General features: G+C 39.9%; 1 pseudogene; it reads right to left on the reverse strand.

Annotated features, from left to right (window-relative positions):
• Positions 1-13,262: 13,262 nt before the first annotated feature.
• The window catches only part of LOC104848994, a 17,179-nt pseudogene continuing 10,886 nt past the window's right edge, over positions 13,263-19,555 (reverse strand).

The raw sequence follows: 19,555 nt of genomic DNA on the forward strand, positions 1-19,555 counted from the left end.
AGGCTCTGAAGTTAAGCCCATGGATAATTAAGTTACTGTGTGCCTTCCAGGGATATTTACACTTCTTACAGTTCCAATATACTGCATATTGGTAGAGGATTAAAAGATGTAATATAATATGAATGTATGCTGTTGTATACAACTCTGGAGATACTGTTATAGAAGTAAAATTCACGCAGCTAGACTGTGGAAAATTCTTCCAGTTACACCATACAAGTGTTTCAGTGACAGAACTTCCACAAATATTTATCAACGATAAAATGTTCATATTATAAGAAAAATCCCTGTGCAACTTTAGCTCAATGCAATAGAGAAATAATTTTAAAAGACAATACTCATAATGGAAGGGAAGCAACTGAATGGAAACCAGAAACATAAATGGAGATAAAAAATGGTAGAAATGTCAATATTCCAAAAATTATTTTATTTTTGAAGATATAAAAATATAGATGGTAGAAAGGACGTCTCATTAAACAGATTATGAAAATAGGGAACTGCTTTCCAAACAAGAAATCAAAGAGAAGAAGAAGAGAATAGTAAATAAAAATCAATTTTTTTGTTCATACAGGTCAGAGGTAGCTTTATATCGATAAAGGTATTGTGTTCATTCAATACTGTGATCTTTCAAAATGGTATGCTTCATGGAGAAATAATTTTTCAATGCAGTTTAATAATAGAAAAATTGTTTTTGAAAATGTTGCCAATAATTTTACAGAGACTCAAACAGCATAAAAGGAAGAAAATGCTACTTGAGCAGACATTTTGAAAATAAAATAAAATGAATCAAACTATGATGAAAGCCTGTTTTAGCTATTCCAAGACTAAGTGGTTATATCTGTGGCTTTGGTTAAGCTGTTTTTAACAAGATGGTCATTACTACACACAGGAGCCTCTAGACCAGCTGTGTATAGTGACAAAAAGTTCTGAAGATTCCACAGAGTATAAGGAATCTGTATTTACTTGGATTACAAGTAATTCAATTAAAAATGCCTCTGCACACATGTCTTGACTAACAGCCTAGACAGAGAGAACATTCAGTATTATTTTGAAGAGCTTAACAAAAGTAATTAGGATTAATACATTTTTACGTGAAAGACATTCACCTCTCAGGGGCAACAATAGAACCGGCTTTCTTCAATTTGCTAAATTTGATCCATTTTCGCATTAACACTTGGGAAAACTTCAAAATGAAAAAAGTTAATGTGACATATCCCAAACAATTTAGGAAGAGTTAGCTGTAATAATGGAAAATGTGCATGAAATGAAACAGCAAACAAAAAATTGGGTGTAAAATACAAATCCATTATTTTGGGTTCTAACCTGAAGAGAAAGCACTGATTAATCCACAACAGTTATAGCCCATTCTTTATCGAAAAATTATTTTTAACTTTTTTGCTCATTGAAAATATCTAAATACCTGTGATTTTAAATTCCACAAAAGGAAATAAGTTTGGGAAATGGTAACTCACTGCTTAAAAATATTAGCAATCAGTTGTATGACAAAGTAGATGTGATGAAAGATGAGAAAAAGTGCCACAAGCACTCAGAAAACTTTAATGCGGAGGCAGATGTACCACACAGCCACCCAGGTCTTGAAGCCGTGAGAAAGTGCTCCTTGTTCTTTGATCTTTTGTGTCTCCGAAGAAAGAATTCAGATGAAACACCCAGGTGGCCAGGCAGAACTCCCGGCAGAGTTTGTTATAAAGCAGCTATCGAGAGCACTCTGCCTCCCAGGGAGAAGGTGCGTAGTGCCGTGTGGGCATCTGCCCTGAATGTGAGTTTGGATGCCTTTGATGCACAGAAGTCATTCCTGGGGTTCAGGGAGTTGTGGTGATTAGCATGGTCTCAGCCCCGTGATGTGTACGCTTATCAGCATCTTTCCTAGAGCTTACTGGATGTCACTGTTGGTCAGCGTTCCCTTTGACACTTCATCTCGAAGAGACTTAGGAAAGAAATGTATGAAGGAAAAAGTTCTAATCTAAATCAGGTCTCAGGCCAAGGCTAGAAGGTCTTTAAAGAATGCTCCTTTTTCTGGTGTCCTTGGGCCCTTGGTTATGGCAACCTTGTTCTGGAAATAGAGTCCTTGTGTCTTTTGGCTTTGAGAGGTAATACATGATTATAAATGTGTTATACACTGACACCTTGTTCATTTAGCCACTGGCACAGCATGCTACTTTGGAGCTGTTTCTCGCTAGTATCTAACTACCTGCACAGCAATAGCAGCTCATTCCCCTAAACTTAGCAGAGAACAATCAGAAATTGTTGACTGTGTTAGTCATTTTACAGCAGCGATGTTTTCTTTCAAGATCCATCTCATAGATGCAACATTTTGTAATTTTTGTTTTAATTATTTTATCTGTGCCCTACATAGTAATATTGGTGTAGGAGACCAGAGAACGCCACTCCAAAATATGCATCTTTGGGGACAGGGTTATTTGAGTCGATTTGGAGAAATAGACACAGAAGCAGCTATGCAAACAGATTACAAATTATTCCGATATAAGAGAGATCTACACTTATAATGAAAATCTCCATTTGTAAGATTAGCTTCCTCTCTATGCCACCAAAAGAAGGATGGCTGAAATCACAAGACAGTCTCACCAGTAAGAGGAGAAGAAGGTACTGATTTAAATCAATATGACAAACCTTACTTTTATTTTTAACCATGCTTTCCCTGGTCTCCTTCCTGTAACTGGTATTTTCCCCTTTTGTTTCCATGGAGTTTGTGTTTACATTTGAATTCTAACCCACTCCTTTGAGACTGACTGACTTCTCTGGGCATGTTCCATGTGTATTTAAGTCGCCAACACCAAAATGGAGTTGCTAATGTTAACTCCTACCAAAATGGAGCCAAGAGTTATGAAGAGAGGGGCCTCGTACATCTGCCTGGGATAAGAAGGACTCTGAAACTACAACCTCATTCAAAGGCCACACACACTTGTAAAAAGTTTGTTTCGATGAGGGTGCCTGTCTGGTAACGCCTGTGTCACTGATTGGTGAAGCCCAGTAACCCGGGATGACTGTGTCAGGATAGTGAGGTGAGCTGTCCTCATTTTGCCCTTGAAAACCCCCTGCCTTCCATGGCTTCCCTGGGTGCATGCAGCGTGCGCGCTGGCCTGAAGATCACAGATCCAATCTCTTGGTATTCCTGAAAGAAAAAACTCTTTATTTTGGAGAAATCATCGTTCTGTTACTTGCTTTTAGTGTTACATATGTTACTAAACTAGTCCGTCTTTTGGTGTGGACTCCAACAAAGAATCAGAAGGGACAGAAGAGAGATGTTTCTCTCCTGTACGGGCTTGGGATCCCTGAAGGTAACGAAGCACTCAGATGCTCCCTGCAGTGAGCACACCCGAGGGGAACTGGGAACAAGTCCACAGAAATGGAAAGGCCTCAAAATCCCGGAGGGAAGGTCGGAGAGAAGCTTCAATTCGGAGGCCTCTTCTGGTGACTCTCAGTCTCCTTTGGTTCAAGATGCTCAGCAGGCCAAAGCACCGCTCTTAGGCCTGCCATTCCGTGCCCAACAGCGGCATTTGCCAGATTTAAAATTTGTAATTCATTAACACTTCTATTCTAAGTATATATTTTCATCCCTCATAATGTACCGTAATTTTGTATCATTTTTCTTAGAGGACCCCGTTCTCTGAACCCCACCCTGATCCCCTACATACGACCTCAGCTGAGACTGCAGTAAACCCGGGTCCGTCCTATGCCGAAGGCACTGAGGAAGGGGAGGGAGGCGTGGCCTGTTCCACTTCTTCCTTTGTCCTTCTTCATGAGCTCTGCGGGGGCGTAGAGGCATCCTGATTTACGGCAACTCTCTATGCAAAGAACTTAGCTTCTGAAAGAAAACTGCCCGGCCTCTACCACTTAATGGCTTATGGAATTGATCAACTCTAAGCTTTATTTCCTCTGCAAATGATGGTGCTCATATATATTTACTTCATTCAGTTATTGAGGGTCAAATACACTGAGAAGCTGGATAGTTACTTAATGAAAGACACATAATAAATACGATCACAAGCATACTGGAAGTAGTGAAAATTCAGGAGAGCTGAGCCATTGGAGAGAGCTTCAGGAAACGGGAACCAGGGTCTAAGAGAGTGTCGTGATAACAGGGTAGAGAAAAGACGAGGAGGAAGAATTACCCGTAAGTGGACATTTATATTTATGGACTTCACCATTTCAAATTTTGCCTAAGGAAATTGACCAATTACTCTGACTAAGATTAGAGTACTGTGGAAAGTTCTAGGTGGCAGTTTATAATTTATAGTCATCTCAGTCTGTTGATTTTTGAGTTCTGTACAGCGTGGCTCCAATCTCCATACAAATTCATTTTTTCGGCTGCTAAAGTGACTACATCGTGATAAACCTCCTTTGCTCCCAAGAAAAACAGCCCTTTCTTTTCACTCTCCCGTAGATAAAAGAGTACTAGAAACAGCCGCCTATCCTGAGCCTACCTTTGGAAAACAGAGTGTCAAAACATCCAGGGAACATGTTGAGGAGGTGTGACCAGGACCTTTCCCGGCCAGGGCTTACAGTAGGCTTTTTACAGCCCTTTTGCAAGAAGAGCAGCCCTGTACAGGGAATGACCTGTTTGGGTTGACTTGGTTTTCTTCAGTACTGAGAATCTAACTGAAGAACTTGTACTTGAGGCAGGTGCACACCAGGGAGCTGAATCCAGACCCTGGGAATGACCTGTTTTGAAGCCACTCCCATCAATAATAATAGCAAAGATGACAACCAGTGACCAAGCTGTGATCATGTGCCAATCACACGGCTCTCTTTGATGCATCTTCAGCCTCTGTGGATGCTGTGCACATTTTCTCGCAGCGCAGCCTCAGTTGGTACAAAGTAAGGGGAAGGGGGATTTAAGCACCTTCCTGCACTGTTCCTGTCTGAGACTCCTACTTCTCAGGAGCTGCTGGCACCACATTTTTAAAAGTAAACTTTCTAAACTCTTAGGAGAGGCTAGGCACTGTTTTAGGTGCTCCAGAAACATCCACGAACAAAACAAAATGGTGCAAGTGGCATTTTGATTCGATATCTAATTAGTAGTTGCTTTCCATGTGGTTTATTGTTTTGGTTTTTTTTGTTGTTGTTGTTCTGTCAAATTTGTAACTTCTCACGTTCCCATAAATACTTTTTAGTATTAAATCGTGCATTCTTGTTAATTCTCACATTCTCTTTTAACTGAAAATTTTCTAATCTGAATGAGTATAGTTAGCAGTAATTTCTGTGCTCAGGTTTTGGGTCTAGTTTTTTCAGTTTCATAACCATATCACGCAGACAGTACAGACTCAACCACTGGAGACTCATTCTGCTTAGGAGACAATTAAGGCTACTTGGGAGCAAGCAATGACTCTGGGCATTGTATTTTGTCTAATGCTCTTTTCCTTATCACTGACCACTACTTTCAGGTCAGTGGACTATCAGCCTCTGGCCAAACTTTAAAAAAGATTGCTGGCTTACCCATTGCTCCAGGCTCAAACCAGAGAAATCTGAGACATTGCAATTTTCTTGATCAGGTTGAAAAAACTATATATATAAGCAGAAATAACATGGCTGTGTTTACTTATAAACTTATATTGCTCCTATGAGCCGGTTTCCTTCAGACATTTTGAAAGCAGGGTGCATATCTGAGAGAAGATGAAAGCAGGGCCTGCCATGAAATTAACAAATGAACATAATTTTTGCAAATGAGATGATCGTCGACTCCTGGTACTATGGCTGGCTTCAGGCGTGAGAAGTAATTAGGATTTCATGTGTGAAAACTTCTGCAGACCCTTGCAGTCCACCTGGGAGACTGGCTGCAGAGCTATAGATCAGGGGAAATATGTACTCATATCTTGTTTCTTGAGTTCAGCACAGGATTTGATAAAGCACCTCTATATTGTTGTCACAAAGCTGGAGAAAGGCGGGTGGAATGAGGTATTGGTAAGTGACTTTGCCCATCTGTACTCCATCTCTTTGACTTATAGATGCTTAGAAAATAAATGTTTGTAATCCGAACTGAAATAAATTAATCCATGTTAATCTGTGTGAAGTGCCGCAGGGATGCATGCGGCAGCCCTCTGCCCTGCTGCTCAGCATGTGGATCGCAGAGCTATGAAAATTTCCAGGTGCAACTTGTCAACCTCCATGCTGTCAGTCAAATGGTTTCACTAACTGCTTTCTAATTGTTAAATGTAACAGGACGTTTGCAGCGCTCTTCTGTTTGCTATTTCTGTGGTGTTTAACACTGCCTTCTACATATTTTGTACAGAATTCATCTTCTCTTGGCTCCCAAGGTACCATTCTTCCAATTTTTCTCTTCACTCTTTCTTCTGTTTCTGTTTCTCACTTCACTTCCGATCACCCCTTAAGTATCGATCTTCCATTTTCCTCACCATTTATTTTCAGTTTTAATTGAGTTTATTGGTACATTTTAGGGATACAGTACAGTTACATTCATTGTTGGGACCTTGTACCTCTACAGGACAGGTCTTGGTTCTCACTTTTTCCCCTTACCCCTGCCCTCCCTTCACCCCCTCCTCCCCTCCCCATCTACAAACACTTTATTTCCATCTTTTCATTCTCTCACATTTTTTTCTTTTCCCTTATTACGATTTTCTTAATTTTATTACTTTGAGTGGTTTTACTCATGCTCTGTGTTCCATACTGTGTATAGCATGGTAACTCCAAATCTGTGTCTTTAGACCACCTGCCTGAGCACCAGAACTACCAGCCTCCTCCCACTCTTGGCAGATGGCCCTTTCTCTTCATGTAATTGCTACATTAAAGTTATTTAATATAAGCTACTGGCCCTCACTTTCCCCAATCTTAATATTTATAACAATCGAAAACTTCAGTGTTGGACACAGACTTGTTTGATGTTTTGCATCTATTACTTAGGAGTTATGCAGCCCAAGACAAATGAACTTATTTCTATTAGTTTTCTGTTGCTGTATACAAACAGCCACAAACTCAGTGGCTTCAAATGATGCACATTCACTAGCTCTCAGTTTCTGTAGATCAGGAGTCTGAACGTGGCTTGGTAGGGTAGGTTGACTCACAGCGCTGTAATGAAGGTTTCAGCTGGGACTGTTTTCACAGATGCTCAGCTGGGGAAGGATCTACTTGCAAGCTCCTTCACCTAGTTTATATTTATTTGGAAAATGGGATTTAGGAATAAGACTCAGATAATTATGAACAGGTGTTTTACCTACATGAATATTTGGTAGCGTGATCAGAAGCTCTGTTATAGAAGATTCTCCTGTGTATCCTCTGTCTCCATACATTACTTATTTTTAGGGTCCCTTCTTCATTATAAGCAGACACATCTCCACAGATTCTTGGAATATCCCTGTGGTGCTACTGCCCTCTTGACAATCACCAGATGAGGGGCTTAAAATAGCATTCTATATTACCAGACTTCCCACCCCTGGCACAGAGTACCCGACCCCCACAACCGAAAGAGGAGAGGTTCAATCTACAGAGCTCACGGTTTCATTGAGCTCCGTCCATTGTGGGTAGGTGTGAAGACAGAAGATTCATGGCAGAAGGGTGTGGTGGATCAAAGCTACTTAGTCCTTGGTGGCCTGGAGCCAGAGCAGAAGGGCGAGGGGCCAGACTTAGGAGTGTGCTCCTCCAATTTCTGGGCCAGATTTCCAAACTCTACCCTAACTGCTGCACATTCCTAACCAACAAACATGACTTTTGGGGGGAAATCAATAGAAACTTTATACTATTCACCCATTTATTCATTCAGTAAGTTCTTACAGAGTCCAAGTGAAGGTATGGTTCTGATGCTGTCTTATTCGTAGAAATCAACACAGTTGTGGACAAAATGGTCTCACTTAGGAAAGTGATATGAAATAACAAGGCATGCTTACAGTGGGCAGTGATCACTTAATGCTCTTTGGCTCCAACACAGAAACCTGTATATAATATAGAACTTAGTACCTGAACCCTCTTTTTCAAGTTCAATTGAAATTCATCAGGCAAGGCTTCAAGAATAAAAATGCTTGTTACACTATGTTTACCCAAAATATAATTACCAACTTCCTTTCCAAGGTTTCATCCTTTTTTGTGAATTTTCTTAAAAATCAAAAAACCAAAACAAAATTGGGCTCTCAGCTGTTTCATGGGCCACCCCAACTTTTCTATGTCTGTGCTTCTCTTTGCCACTGTTACCATATTTTCATCAGTCTAAATTCTATTCTTTTTTGTTTTCCCTTATTTCCTTTCCCCACCCTTCCTAACATGAGAAAGTGAAAAAATAGAAATAAAGTATTTGTAAATAGGGAAGGGAGGAGGGGGTGAAGGAAGGGCAGGGATAAGGGGAAAAAATGAGAAATGAGATTTCTTAAAAATCAAAAAACCAAAACAAAATTGGGCTCTCAGCTGTTTCATGGGCCACCCCAACTTTTCTATGTCTGTGCTTCTCTTTGCCACTGTTACCATATTTTCATCAGTCTAAATTCTATTCTTTTTTGTTTTCCCTTATTTCCTTTCCCCACCCTTCCTAACATGAGAAAGTGAAAAAATAGAAATAAAGTATTTGTAAATAGGGAAGGGAGGAGGGGGTGAAGGAAGGGCAGGGATAAGGGGAAAAAATGAGAACCAAGACCTGTCATGTAAAGGTGCAAGATCCCAATGCCGAATGTAACTGTACTATGTACCTAAAATGTACCAATAAACTCAAGGAGGACAAAACAATTCTATTCTTTTTTCAGGTCTCTTCTGTGAAATCATTTGATTCATCAAAAGATGTGATCTATGGTGTAACCTCTTATCTTACCACGTCTAACAATACTTTGTATCCCTGGGCCTGACATAGTGACAGAGACATATCATGGATCAAGTAAATGTTTGCTACTGAATGTGAACAATTCTACCTCTGAGTTCAGCTAATTGGTAATCCCTACTTTATCTTAGTTTTAAAGACTCAAGTCTCTATGTTATTCACTTTTCGACTTCCCATAGAGCCAAGTGGAGTGTTGTGTATCTCTTAACTTAGTAATTTCTCAGGAAATATCTGCTGAATGTTTACTGCTTGCTACAAACCACACAGGTTCTGTGGTGAAGCACGTTTACTCTGGAAGGAGAAAACCTGCATCCAAACGTGAGTCCTCAGTTGACTGACTGTGACATCGTGAATTCTTCAGAACTGAAAGTTTCTGCTTCCTCATCTGCAAAACAGCAATGATGGTGGTGATGATTATCATTATGATGGCTAATGTACTGTGGACAGGCACTCCATCAAGAGTTAGGATCGAGAACTAATGTCCTTGGAGTCAGAAGGAACAGTGCTCACATGTCAACCCTTCTACCTACTACTTGGATGATCTCAAGTTGCATTGGAAAGCCTCAGTTTCCCTGGGAGTAGTGGTCCATGCTGTAAGCCAGCACTCAGGAAGCTGAGGTAGGAGGATCACGAATTCATGGCCAGCCTGGGCTGCATAATGAGTTTGAGGCCAGCCAGGCTGATACAGTAAGACTCCTTCTGCTCCTGCCTTGTAAGCACTCTTCTGAATTCTACAGATTATATGGTACATTTCCGCTCACAGAATGTTCTGTGCCTACATCCTTTCTCCCCCCTGAAGCAAACAACCTCAATTTCTAAAATTGTTATTTAGTGAATTGGAGATGAGCATCTCAGTGCTTCCTATTGCTCCTAGAATAAGATGCAGACCATAGTCACCCCTTGGCTTCCATGGACAGTTGGGTCCTAGATCCCCAGGGATAGCCAATCTGTAGATGTCTAAGGCACTTACAGAAAATGGCATGGCATTTGCATATAATCTGAGCACATCCCCCTCCATACTTCAAATCATTTCTATATTACTTCTAATACCTAATAAATGCAAGTGGGATAGAAACACGTGTATACTCTATTGTGTTAGAATAATGATAGGAAAACATCCCTACATGATTTTTTCCCACAAGTGTTTTCTGCCTTTGGATAGCTGAATCCAAGCCTGTGGAACCCATGGGAGTGGAGGTGCCCATTGCTTCCAAACGACCTGAAGCCAAGACCTCCATGATCTGATCTGACTGCTCTCTGTGCATGCAAGCTCACCCCTCCTTCTCCTTCACTTATTTCAGACAGAATGGTTTGTTGTCTGGTTTTTTAATAAATTGATGTTTTCCCAGCTGGCCCATTGTCACTGGCTTGCTCATTTCTGTATTTCCTCAAATGTCTCCCGTCACATAAGACTTTCCCAGACACCTTGTCTAACAGAACTTCTGCTCCATCTCTTACCACCCCGTCATTCCCTCCAACCTCATTAGCACAGATGCTTTACCTGTTAGAATTTTCTCATGCGCTTTTTTGAAGGTGTTTGGTTTTTTTTTAATTCTTTTGCCTTATTGTATATTTATTTCTACTCTGTTTCTTCTACTTGAAAGTAAACTTCATCTAGGCTGGGCCAGAGTATTTGTTGTTTGAGAATCCAGTTGCAGTGTCTAGAATTGTACTCAACCAAAACAGATGTCCCACAAGTAGAGTTGTATGTACAAGTGAGGAAATGAATTCTTTATAGGTTATTAAGAAAATTAAATAAATAATACATTGTGCTGGTAGAAAATAAGTGATGAATTGATGTTACTCATTGTTATTATTGCTAATGATACTAGAAATCATCTAGCTTTTGTAAAGTTTGCAATCTAGGAGGTAGAGGTGGGTGTGTAATAAGCCAACTCTCACCATGTTAAGGGTGGTCTGCAGGGGACATTTGTGATGTGTGACTGTGTAGATGTCCTTAGGAAATACTTGCCAAACTCTTTTACTTGACTATTAAAAAACACAGCCTAGGAACAAGCATAGCATAAAAAAGTGGAGCGTAGGTCAATCCTTTTAATAGGCTTAATGTTTTGTTATTTAAAATAAGGCTCTGTTACCTAAGGTGGAGTAATGGAGTGCAGGCAATGGTTGTTATACATTGGTTGCCTTTATCATCTGCTCCTGAAGGTTACTAAATGTACAGCATATTGTGATGTAGATCATGTTTATGCTTTCCTGACCTTTTCCCCTCCTCCCTAGAGCTGGCATCAAAAAGCCCTCCCATAATCTCCGTAAGACTGCTGTAACACTGCCCCAGATTAAATTCAGTCTTAAGTGAAGGCAGGTCTGTATGCAGCTGCAGCAACACGCGCAGGCCCCCGGCCATGCTCCCGCCTAGTTCTTGTTCTTAATTCTCTCCTCTGCAGACATCTTGGGTCTATCACATCCCTGTTTATTCCTCCTTCTGTTCCTGCCTTACAATCACTCTTCCGAATTCCATAGCTTATACAGTGTGTTTACCCTCACAGAATGTTCTGTATCTGCATCCCTTCTTCCCCATCACATTTTAGTAATTATAATTTTATGCTTAGTTAACACATTCCATCCTATTAGAAAATCTTCAGAGCACCGTTGTGGAGATAAGACTGACCTCTCGAATTTTATGATTAGAACCACAATGTTTCAAGTTGATAAATTATACATAGAACAAGGCAGTTTCTTTTCCCATCAGGCTTTCTGTTTCTGCATCTTGAAACTACCAAACTAGTAAGAGAGAAAACATGATCATTTTTCCTTGTTGGTTGCTTTCCTCCATCAGGGACATGGACTAGGTAAGGTGCAAATGAGAATATTAATTTTATTTAAAAATAAGGGAATAGATAAAGCAAGATCTTAGTGTTATGTAGAAAATACACGGCTGCTAGGGCTAGTTCTGGTGAGCTGTCTCTAGATGCTTTTAGTATGTTGACTTTGTAGACACACAGGTTCAGAGATCATATAATTAGTGCCCACAGAGCTTGAGGAACCACTAATGACAGTCATGTATCTGGGAATACTGTCACTGAGCTTGGTAAGAAGAGCAGAGGCTGTGCAGTGGAACCTGTGTTAGAGCACAAAAGACCCCTAGTGGAAAAACAGGGAGGGGGGTGGGCTGTGTCTGGGTGAAGGGATAATGACTACAATTGACCAACTTTTAGAAGGAACAAGATCAACCGCAGCAACTTTGCCTCTTCAGATTAACAGGCAGGAGATTTCCTGTGAGTAACATTTTCAACGAATCTCTGCCCTCAGACCTTTACAAAGTAGCTTAAAAGAAAAATCCCACAAAAACAGATGTGTGCTGCTGGGAGAAGAGGTTTTAGGATGCTACTGGAACTCATTATCATAATAATTATAGTAGTAATTACAGCAGTGTAAGATGATGGAGACTATATGCCTGGGAGTGTCAAACAGTCCATATCAGAGAGGCTGAAGGGCTAGTGATGGTGGCTAGGAATTATTTAGCATGCAATGAATATTATCTTATTTACTCATGGAATGAGGTAAAACAATAGCAGACAAACAGCAGTGACAAGCAGTTTGAAACACAAGGAGTCTGGTTGTGGGACCTGTACTCTTAACCCCTCTATCCTGTTACCTCCCCAGCATATTGTATTGTGGCTGTGGAAATTGTGTGGTAGTTGTTCAGACTGTATTGTGGCTGTGGGTGGATGTGTTTGTAGTGTCCACAGTCTTCACCAGTGACCTGTCTATTTTACCTCAATCCACAGACCCTAGCACAAGACTTACACACCTATGTGTCCAGAAATTTTTTATTGCTTATTAGTGTCAGTCAGCAAAAGTAAAATAATTTTGGCATTTCAGTCTTTAGGGCTGAAGGAGGAAAGGAATACAACTGCTTTCATCTCCCCACCTCCAATGGAGATGCCCTGTGGTCTTAGCAACCGAGGTGGAAGGGGAGGCAGCTCAACCTCCTTCAGAGAGGGAGCCCTGGGGTTTGCAGGCAACTGTAACGATGTCACATTTTCTGGGAGAGATGTGCTCGCAGTGTGAGAACAGCAGATTTGGTGAGCAGTTGTTTTAAAACTGAAACCAAGTGGTTCTCACCAGTGGCTGACTGCTGTGGAGAAAAGCTCTAGGGCTCTTGGGCCGGTTATAAGCATCCCACAGAGCCCACAAGGCTCCGGGCTATCAAGGTCTCAGTTAAAGACTTAGGGGAGAAACTTTTCTTCTTTGGTCAGCTGTCCGGAAACTATTTCTGACATGCTCTTAAAGTTCCATATGGAAGGTTCTTGCTTGTAAGAACCAAGGATTATATTTGACTATCTCTTGCACCATTTCTTTGATACTGTGGGCCAGTACCATGAGCTTATTGAAGAAGGGTGTGGAGCAACTGTAAGTAGGGTTGTTCTTCAGCTGAAAGTGATTACCGCATGTTTTGATCCCATCTGGTTTCCTACTTGCATGGAAGTACTCACTCACTCTACTTTGCTTCTCACTGGGCATCACAGTTGGCCATGCAAGGGCTCTGCATTGTTGACACACTCTGTCCACTCTGATTGGCCTTCACCGGGTAGGCCATCCCTTGGGGGTTCAAGCTTCCACATCGAGCACCAGTTATTGAGGACCCCAGCTGAGAGTCTTGATCTCCTGCAAGGCAGTATGATGCATGGTGAAGGAAAAACATGGAAACAAGACTTAAACAAAAAGCAGCAAAGTGGGATGGATCTCGTTGAGCATGAGGTGAGGACCCCAAGAAACCAGGACTGCTAGTATTTATTAATTATACAAGTGCAAATAGAAGAGGGTAGGGGGATATGTGTGGCACCCAGTGATATCAGCTGACATAGGTAAAGCTTGTAAAAGAAGGATGCAGCATTCTTGCAAAAAGAGCGGAACAGACCAAAGGTAGGTCATGGTTAACTAGTGAAGTACTAATGCAATTAAGAGAGCAGGGGCTCTAGCAATAGAATGTGGTCTGGAGCCAAAGCCACAATGTTATCTCACTCAGGAGCCCTGCACTTTCACAGATCAGGACTCGGATCTCTGCAGCAGCTGTTGGCGGGGAAGTTGTCCTAGCCTGCATGCTATTTGACATGTTTCTGTGAGTCACACAGGCTTTGGTCCAGCTCTGCAAACATTGTAGCCACTGATGTGGGGACAAAAGCCCTCTTCTTCACATTACAGCCTGCTCTGACTTTGTTCCTGGGATTCTGCCACAACCATTGTTTCATGAATATTTTTAGAAATATTGACGTTTCTACTTAAGTTCAAAAATTAGTGGTTTCTATCATGTCATTTCATTTGCATTTATGGTAGTCATTCAGACTCTGATTCACCAGCTTTTGATTCTCTCTTTTTCACAGTGCTATAAAGTTGGGCATGGTTTTGACCCTGAAACATTAAATTATTAAGGATCGCTTTCCTTCATATCCACGGTGCTTTTCCTCCTAGAAGTGTATAATGGCACCAGGATCATTAGGTTTGGGTGAGATTTCAGCATCTGTCACTTCACTGTATCTTTACTGTCGTTAACTCTCAAGCCCATTGTGAAGCTGCTATTTGAGATTCCACCCTGACTTGGTCTGAATTCTTTCTCAGGGGTTATGTCAGCGGACGCCCCCACTTCCCTCACCTCCTAATCTAGTCCCTAAACACAAGTCTATGTATATAAATCTGAATTCTTCTCATCACCTTGGGAGTCAGCCCCCAGGTAAATCAGTGACTATGAATAATGATGCCATGTAACTCCAGTGACAGACACGGGTTATTCTGAGACTCGGTCTAGCTGTCACCTTATCATGTAAGATACTGTAATTTATTTAGCTGCTAAGTCCCAAGATGAATGTCCATCACAAGGGCTTTTCTGGATATTATAAACACTCACTTACTGGAATCTTCTCTCTTTTGCTATGGGGAGAAGTATTTGGGGACTGTATTAGTGAGGGTTTTCCAGTAAACAGAATCCATAGAAGCTATGTCTCTGTCTCTTTCTCTCTCTCTCTCTCATTTGTATGTGTATAATAAAGAGTTGCCAAATGAAAAACCAGTGTCCCAGCTCTAAGACAGGAAGGCAGGCAGAGCTTCTTTTAATTACGTGTTAGGCTTTCTGTTCTAGTCAGGCCTTCAGTTGACTGGTTGAGGCTCACCAATTTAGGGAGGGTAGTCTGCTGATTCAAAGCCTAATCTTGTCTCAAAAACACCTTCATAGACACTCCCAGAATAATGCTGAAACAAATATCTGGATACCCTGTGGCCCCATCAAGTTGACATATAAAACACTCCATCAGAGGGACTATAGTTCTGATTCTTATCTTCCAAAAACATGTGTTTACCTACTAAACAGCTCTAAGGCTGGAGAAAAAGAAAACACATCCTAGGAAGAAATAAAAATGAATCAAATTGTGTGCTTTAGATGAAAAAGATGTAGAATGGTGCTCTGGTATAGAATCTCTCATGCAATAAAGCAAGCATTAATGAAAAACCAGAGAAACAAACAAAAGCTCAGCCATGGCAGCAAGAGCAATAGCCTTGGAAAGGAGTAGAAGACCCTGGAGGAAATCAGCACTCTCTCCACCACCCAGAAGTCATCGGGAATGGTAACCAAATCCTGAAAGCTTTTCATTAATTTTTTGTACCTGGAGAAAATAAATTTAGGGACACATAGTAATGTTTTCCTTTGTCAAACTGGCTCTTTGGCAGTTAAAAAACTATATATATATTAGTGTGTATGTATATGTATATTAGTGTGTGTATATATATGTATATATACATATATATATATATATAATAAAACTTCTTTCAGATATATGCTGATGTTCTCTGAAAGAAGTTTTATTCTTTGAGTTAAATTAGGTTACCGATGTTAGAAAAATGAAAATCATAGCTAAAATAAGATGTGTATATGTTTCTTAGATAAACGTAGGTGACTGGGCTAGAGCATTCTGAGGCCTAAGCCTTCTTTGCTTGCCGTTCTACTATGCTACTATTGCAGCCTTGACTTCATGTAATTGAAGATGACACTCGCATTTCAAGCAGGGTTGTGGAGGTAGGAACAACCTTGCTGGCTGCTGGGTAAGGTTTCTGAAAGCTTTCATCCTCCGTGCACCCCAGCAGTCAGAAGTTGGTGGCTCCTCTCAACTGCAAATACACTGTGGACATGTTTTGTGCAAAATGGAAGCACGGTTTTTATTCTAATCAAGATTGAACACAATTTATCATCAAGGGTTCTATTCTTGTAAGGGGCAAACAAGAATCAATACTGGGAAGGATTTGAAGGACCAAACTGAATTCTGAATTCCCCTGGGAAGAGAAATGTTTCCTACAGTTAGATAAATTTAGCCCTTCTTTAGGGTGTTTGGCAAATTATAGAAGAGCAGAACCCTGGGATCATAGGCGAGACAGCAAGTCAGTTCCTTTTGTCAACTGAGTTTTCTTCACCTACACTTTCTGTCATGTCCTCAGGGACCAAAAATGTACTTCAAACATAACCCCTGAACCCCCAAACTTTAAACAAGTTGAAAGAGAGAACAAACTGAGTTCTGATATTAAAGGAAGGAAACAAAAGGTCACCTACACAGTATTACAGGAAATAGATATAATGAGAAAAATAAGAAAAAATATTCAGTGATGAGAAAAAGAAACAACTATCTTGTTACAGCTCTTTCATAAGTTAATTAAAAAATTAAAATATAAAAGACAAAATCCAACTTCTAAGAAGCAAAAATCAAGGTATAGGATGAAATCTTCCACAAGTGATTCATGCGTGAAGCAATTTAGCAAGATACAATTTTTTAAAAAGTCAGAAAATGTGAAAACAGCAGAAGAATCAGATTAAAATGGAGATTGCATGTCCAAAGAAACAGGATTAAGACCCATGTTTATAGCAGCACACAATTCATAACAGTTGACTCTTGGAAGCAGCCTAGAGGCCCATCAACAGAAGAGTGGATAAAAAAAATGTGGTATTTATAAACAATGGAGTACTACTCCACCAGAGAGAAAGATAAACTCGAGTCATGTGTAGGAAAATGGGTGCACCTTGAAACCGTAATGTTAAGTGAAATAAACCTGACACACAAGCTTCAATATCATGTAGTTTCTTTTATATGACAAACGCAAAACAGAAATAAAGAGGGAAATGAAGATTATAGGATGTAGGGAGGTATGTCTTTCTCAAATGAGAAGGGGATCAAGAGATAGAGGGAGGGCAGAGACAGGGAAGGGAAAAGAAATTAAAGAATGAAAGTGTGTTACATGCAGGCACCAGAGCTGCACAAGCAATGTAAACATCATGTACTGCAAACATTACTAACCAAGAAAATGATCTGGAAAAGAAAAGTTATGTCTTTTGGAACCAAAGTTGCCAAAGGGCCTGCTAAATGAGGTTCATTCATATGGGGGCACTATTATTAATTTTAGAAATTATAAAATATCTGTTATTATTTGTGCTATAATAATGGATGAAAATAATTCAGATTTATACTTTTAAAATTTAGAAATTCCTATTTTAATCACATGTTTGCACTGTAATAAGGGAATGCAAATGATTCAGGGTGATACCTGTGATTGTATTTATATTTCACACAGGTCAAAAAATTGGGAGACTTTTTCCTCCTATAATATAACATTTGATTGAGGAGATTGTTATGGTTACTGAAATCAAAACTATTTTTTTTTTTTGAGGAGTAAATTCCGTCTTTTTTTCTTTACTTTTCATTTTAAACCACTCAAGATTGAAAAACAAGAGTGGAGTGTGAAAATAGCATGCAGCGTTTGACATTTTGAAATTTGTTTTCTACTCGTTCCGTACAAACAAGAGCCTGCCACAATGCTGGTCTGAGATTTGGACTGCAAACAAAAGCTCAGCATGGTGTGGTCCATGCCTGTACGGACCAGACAACTGGCCAGTTTTCTCAATCTTCTTGGTAGCATTTATTTCACCCACTACTTTCCCTGTTGGTTTTCTTGAGATTGCTACAAAAGTTAAGGAAGGCACATGTGTTGAATTGTGCAAAATAGCTTACATTTTCTAGTCACAGGAACTATATTTACCAAAACTGAAACTTGGCTTGGAAAGGTATTTGTATTATGGCTATGTCTGTTTGTCGACATTTCTTTAATTTATGCAGTATATGTTAATTACTTTTTAATGTGAAAATATTTTGACATTAATTTTTCTCATTTCTTTGACTCCTTGAATAATTTCATCATGAGAATGGTTCTAAATCACATCTGCTCTCTAAGCTTCTAGGCTTCTGTTTCGTGCATACATCCTTCAGTACTGATGCTCAAGTCACATGTTTATGGTTTCCTAAAGCATTTTTAGTAAATGGACATACAGTGAATCCTCAAGTTACAACTGGCTTGACATACGAACAACTTGGGTTAACTAGGTTAATGGAAGATTAATCTATCTCTTGTTATCTATAGTGTGTACCCAGGTGAACATCCAGATCTCAGCCGTATTGACTTACAACCAACTTGAGTTACAACCAGCCCTCGGGAATGGATCGAATTTGTAAGTCAGTCCACTGTAAGGGTTCCACTGTATCATTATAGAGGTGATTTCAGTTGATCTGATTTTTGATGGCAAATTCTGGATAACAGCATGTCTGCATATTCAAAAAAGCAAAAATACCTATTTAGGCTAATTAAATTTAGATTTACTCATATTAAAGAATTAAACAAGCTTTGAGGCTGGGACAGGCCATTTAACAAAATTGGATCTGCCTGACTGTCTTAGAAGCTGTAGGATGTGGTTTATCTGTCGCCAAGGTATGATCAGAAAGATGCAGTTTTTCTTTATACAAAAGGAAGAAGAATCATGTGTATTCAGAGATAACGTTTGGCACCTGCTCATCACTCTTAAAACCTGCCTATGATTGTACATGGGGAAAAAAGATGTGTTCGTGAAGTCGGGAAATGGATTTTAGAAAGGTTCATCTGTTTCATCTAATACATTTATAACCCTTCTAAAACCAAGTACCACTACCCGAGACAATGCCCACCATGGGAGATGTGGGCCTTTCCTTGGCATTGCCTGGTGTAAACATCCTGCACCTTATCGCCAGCCATTCTGACAAAGCTTCATTCTTCAGGGCCATTTAAGTGATTGGCGGAGAAGACGAAACTGTAGTTCAGAAAGACTTGTTGACTAGTCACTTTTTCACGCAGTTGATAAACCTTTTGAGCTGGTATTCCTGAAACATCTTATTAACCATTGCTGTTAGGAAATGCTCACATAATGGGAGTGTTATGCTTCCTTGTTGCTATTAGCTCAATAGCTGGCCCGTTAGATATTTAGAAAAACAATGAAATGACAGTGCAAATTTTTCTCAGGGTATATTGTAGTAGCCTTTGCTATAGCTGCGAGATTTTTAAAAGTATTTTTCAAGACATCTATCTTACATAGACAAGACCCTTTTAAATTGGACTCATTAAATCATTTGTTGGCAGCTCCAACAGCCGTGTGGAGCCTAGTTAACGAAGGAAAAATGAGCCTCTTCAACTTGTTTACTTTATATGGCTGCTTCCTTTATTTCAGGGGTTTTCTTCCTGGTAGAATATTGACATAGGGTTTCCTGTTATAGTGCTTCCTGACAAAAATGTAAAATGTGAAGGTTGAAAACTGCAGATGCAATACCCAAGGTTACATAAAACACGAGTGAAATGCCTGTGATAGTGGATCTACTTTCTACTTTGAGGGAGACTGTTAAATCCTCATTTACTTTGCTGAAAAAAATAGTGTGTAATCACTTGATAAGATTTTTTTTTTTTTTTTTTTTT

The sequence above is a fragment of the Fukomys damarensis genome, unplaced genomic scaffold (genome assembly GCF_012274545.1).
Source record: "Fukomys damarensis isolate Sample0158 unplaced genomic scaffold, DMR_v1.0_HiC HiC_scaffold_33, whole genome shotgun sequence".
Lineage (NCBI taxonomy): Eukaryota > Metazoa > Chordata > Mammalia > Rodentia > Bathyergidae > Fukomys > Fukomys damarensis.